Below are 4907 nucleotides of genomic sequence, written 5' to 3' on the forward strand. Positions count from 1 at the left end.
AAACCTAAGTATCAAAAACTACAGTAATCTAGCCTACATGTGTGAAATACCACAGTTTTAACATAACAGAATATTTTGTAGTATTGATAATACAGACAACCTGTTTGGCTATCCCATTTTCAGCGACACAAAATTAGCTAGCTAAAACCATTAGCAGCTGTAGACACACGTGCTTTTCTAGTTAGCTAGCCATTTTATGCAACTACTCGGCCATGCACCAAGAACGGCCATGCACACGGCCTAGAAGACACATATTCTAACTGGCTATCCGGACGGCAACAACGTCTTCAAAACGATTTTGTGGTTGGTTGTAATTTGGAGCAACAAATGGAAGCGAGCTAACTAAATCACCAAGCAGAAGATCCTGATAAAACGGTCGTGGACATGAGGCGTGTTGAGAAGAAGGTATGAGCGAGGGACTCTCTTTTCTCAGCGAGCTCAGTTTAAAAAAAAGAGGTATGTGGTTCTTTTTTTGATGCAGAGAAAATACTGTGGTTTGCCAAAAACTGCAGTATTAAAATTACAATTTTTAGAGACAGCCAAACAACCGTTTGTAATAAAAACTACAGTATTATAAAAAACTGCAGTATTATGGGAATACATAGAAAATACTTTGTTACCAAACGGGGCCTAATCTTCTCCCACCCTTCCTCATGTTCCACCTTCATGTACTTGTACAAATTATATAAATTTTATGATTTCAAGAGAATATTTTGATTATATTTCTTATTTAAAAGTAATTAAAGATGTACATGGTGGTTAATCCAACCTTAATTTTTTACCGCAACAAGGATAAAACTTGAAACTAACATAGACTTAATTAACTAAACTGTCCCTTGTCCCCATTTCTTAAACTCCTCACACGCTACTTGCTCCATTCTCCCCGTGGCCATGCAACCATGCCTACCTGTGACCATGAAAATCAATCAATCATTAAAATTCATGATCTGACTATACAATTCACAAGATAAATGAAATCCATGTCAACTAAAATATAATTAAAAACACGTCGTTTGTGCTCTGTAGCAGGGATACATTATCATACGAGCCAGGTTAGAGTACTCGTACCATGAATAAAGAAGGCACACAACATCTGGCATTATCACAAAATCATACTTGCACACATTACCACCAGTAGCAAGATAAACGAGGTGGATATCAGCTTTTAAAGCATGATTAGGAATCAAGGCAAACTCTATTTTCAGGGTTAGAAAGAAAAAGACCAAGTGCAAGAATTGGAACAGATAAGAAGCTTACCAGGGCATGATGCCATTGGGTTGGATGTCATGCACGGGCCAATAGAGCTCCCTCCCTATCTCTTACGAAGCTCTCCCTACGACCCACTTCAGAGCAGCCGGTCGTGCTTTTTTCCAACCCAACTTCTGCATCACCGCAGATCAGCCAAAGGAGCTGTTGCCGGCAGCCAAGCTCACCTTCCGCACTGCTACAGATCAGCTAACATGTGGAGTGTACATGATCCGAGAGAGACTCAGTCGAGCAACATAAATGAAAAAGGAAAAGTACCAACGTTTTGAGAAAATGAATTCAGTTAGTCATACAAGAATATGTTCAGAAGATAAAAATCATTTAGACACACCTCACGCAAATTCTCTCAAAGAAATTCTTCATGACATCTTTCGGAACCTACCTGTTCAGAAAAACAAAGTAAGAGAGCAGACATATGCAGCACAATTACCATCTAGGAACTTGTGGTGTGAAACCATCAAAGTACAAAAAAGATATATGAATATAACGTTTCCTTATTTATTTAATTTTATTCCAGATTACAGTAAACAGATTAAGGCTTAATATTATTACTGAGCTCAGAGATCGATCAACAAGTCATATGCTCTAATTTAGAAAAGAACTATGTGCATTTACTTACTGGAGGAAGAAACCAAGGTCAAAAGGCAAAATGGCAGTCTTCATATCGTGCGTCAAGCATAACTACATTGCCTTATGAACTGAAGTAAAAATTAGAATTATCAAGCAAAAGTACTAACAACCAACAGTGACGAGACTTGCTCTTGCACAAATGTTTATCCCAACAAAGGATCGCGAACTCGCTAGATACACTAACTGAGGCTCATTCCCTTTGCTTGAGGCACTGTCTTAGGAACAACTTCAGAGTAGGTCGATTGAAACTTAGAAGAAACGGAGATACACATGTTAACTAATAGACTGGCATTTGTCACTTTGTGATTGAAATTAACTATGAATAAGGACTCTGGAACATGAACATACAGTTGTGTGGAGGGCATCAAAAATATGGAGTAGAACTTGTATTACCCTAAGAACCAGCATTGGGGCAGAGAAATTAAACCTTAGATCCAGCAAGGAAGCTTTAGTATTTAGAACACATGATCGGAATATGCATTTGGCCTCCTCCTGGGGCGTAGGATGTGCAGCTTCAGCAAGTAATGTATTTCCAGGTACCTTCAAGTGGTGTTTAGCTAGCAAAAAAATTTCAGAGAATATTAATTTTCAAAACCAGATAAACTCTGTAACAATCAGTCAAAGAACGGTGGTTTCCGCTAGTTCCAGAAAAGAAGAGGACAGGTTCCAGATGATTGGATATGTTGTGCTTGGTCAATATAATTTTAGTAAATATCACACCATATACCTTCAGAGTTCTGGTTGCCAAGCATCTTTAGATGCCCAACCTTCAGTCAAGATGGCAATGGCATCATCTTCTCTCACCTACAGGCTACAGTCCTCTTCTACTCTTGTTCCTCCTGGCCTACTCGTGCAGCGCATCGCCCAGCGGTCAACCCTCCTGTCCTGTAAAGTGAGTTGGCCCGGTGTTCCCATACTGACAATGCCCAAACATGACAAATTTTTGCATGATTTTCAGATTGCATCACTGGACAGGAAACAATGGTCCTGGAAATTAATCAAAGCACCAAAGTCTCACCATTAATCTATGGACGACGTCGTTCTCCCAATCGGAATCCTCGTGGTCCCAAATGCTAAATGGTTCAAACTATGTAAGAGAACAGCACCAGTCAATCGAACATGAAACAATGGTGATATGAACCAAATACTGTGTGAACATTTTGTAAACCTTTGTAGTATTTATGAGTGAAACTGCCTTGAAATGCAACATATCAACACATTTATACCAGTTGTGCGATGTGCCCTGTTAGTTTGCCATTCCATAATCCATTGCCATCAAAGTAGCTGGCATAATGCCCTCAAAATCGTTCCCAGGGTGATCCATTAACCTAGAGACAGAACACCAATTTTAGTAAACAAATAAGCAAAACATAAGGTTGTAATGTAATGAAGATCTGAGCTGTACAATAAAAAAGAGAGAAGCTATTGTATCTAATTAGAAGCAGCAGTGCATGTCATGGTATATACTTATATTATGTACATATTTCGATATCAGAACACCCAAGTAGTCTGTTAACATATTCACAATGCTCCGTCAATGGTAAAACAGTGCTAGTGTAATGAGTGAAAGTTTATTTGTGCCTCTTTGTACCTCCAGCATCAAGGCCATTCTTCTCGTCTCAATATTCCGGAGCAGCAAAACAAATGAGTCGAAGCTTTGATAGATAGCATGCGTTGTTATACGCTCGGCAGAACAATCCAAACTACAGTCCAAAAATCATTTGCGGACGTGATAAATTATGACATTGGTTGGTGAGGAACTGCCCCTATCCAAATATCCTGGGTCGATACAAATTAAAATTAGTTCAATGTATACAGATGAACAGCATTCAGTATTCCTCAAACAGCAACATCCCTACAGCTGAAAATACAATAAATATCAATACAGATTCAACAAACAAGGTTTCTAACAAACCAACGTGAATTAACTGAGTATGTCTAGGTAATGAATGTATTCGGCAAGGTACTGCTCAAGTGCTCAATATGTCTTGGACCCAGATAAGTTCAAACGGAGTTAACCGTAGCCATCTCGATGTAATTACTGCTGTAATTAGTAGCAATGACAATTTCTGCGAACGTACAGAGAATCTACCGTGCTCACTACTTGTGTTCCGGAAAACAGAACAGTTCCATTTCATGATCCGGTACCTTCCCTTGCTATTCTCTCGCAAAATTCTCCCCGTGAATGAAGAAGAAGAATACAGACGTGAACTGACCTTGTCGATGCGATCCCACCAGTGGAACTCGGGCTCGATCAAGCTGCGGCCGTAGTTCAGCATCACCGTCGGATAGAAGAGCGCCCTGGCGAATACCTCCATGAACGCACGCTTCACGCCTAAGCTGCCCGCCTATCACGCCCGTCAGAGACCATCTTGCCGCCGACACCCGCCTCGTCGCCGACGCCCCTCTCCTCCTCCCGCCCGGAGGGAAGCGCCGGGGGCATCTCATCGACGCCCCTCGCCCCGTCCGGCTCGCCGCTGACGCCCCTCTCCCCCTCCCACTCGGAGGGAGGCACCAGGAGCATCTCATCGACGCCCCTCACCCCGCTGCGCTCGCAGCTGCCCCCACCTCCTCCCATACCCACTCCCAGCCCCAGGGCTCCACCTCGCCGCTGTCGACGCGGCTGACCCCTACCTCCTCCCGCTCCCAGGGATCCTCCTCGCAGCGACGTATCCGAGGCGCGGTGGTGGCGGTGCAGGCGGCGGCGTCCTGGTGATCCACGACGGCGGCGATGGTCGCCGGCGTCTCCCTGGTTCGGCGGCGGCGGCTGCATCCCGGGAGAGGAGGAGCAGCGGCTTGGGATCTCATCCGCGTCTTCCCTGCGAGGTCCGCGGCGGCGATCTGGTGCGTCTGCAGTCACAGATCGTAGGTCGAGGGGATCGAGAGGGCAGCCTCGCTCGTGCGTGCGAGTTCTGGTTTTTTTTCGTAGGTTTTTTTCGTACGTTTTCTTCCAGGACGGGAGGTTGGGCGGGTGCGGGACTCGATCGCGGGTTTTTTCTTGGTTTTTCGCG

At 43.7% G+C, this 4907-nt stretch overlaps 1 long non-coding RNA gene across 7 annotated transcripts; it reads right to left on the reverse strand.

The window, feature by feature from the left end:
- Positions 1-626: 626 nt before the first annotated feature.
- On the reverse strand, positions 627-4439 carry LOC119346903. 7 transcript variants are annotated; one of them, XR_005168013.1, is made up of 9 exons: positions 4113-4430; positions 3488-3675; positions 3065-3224; positions 2915-2983; positions 2624-2812; positions 2290-2453; positions 1598-1648; positions 1258-1455; positions 635-907 (listed from the first exon to the last, which is right to left on the reverse strand). It is a non-coding gene; the product is annotated as an uncharacterized LOC119346903 (long non-coding RNA). The 7 variants fall into 7 exon arrangements; XR_005168007.1 differs by having other exon boundaries at positions 2324-2453; positions 4113-4429; XR_005168001.1 differs by having other exon boundaries at positions 628-907; positions 1598-2453; positions 4113-4437.
- Positions 4440-4907: the final 468 nt, after the last annotated feature.

Source organism: Triticum dicoccoides, chromosome 1B (genome assembly GCF_002162155.2).
Source record: "Triticum dicoccoides isolate Atlit2015 ecotype Zavitan chromosome 1B, WEW_v2.0, whole genome shotgun sequence".
NCBI classification, from domain to species: domain Eukaryota; kingdom Viridiplantae; phylum Streptophyta; class Magnoliopsida; order Poales; family Poaceae; genus Triticum; species Triticum dicoccoides.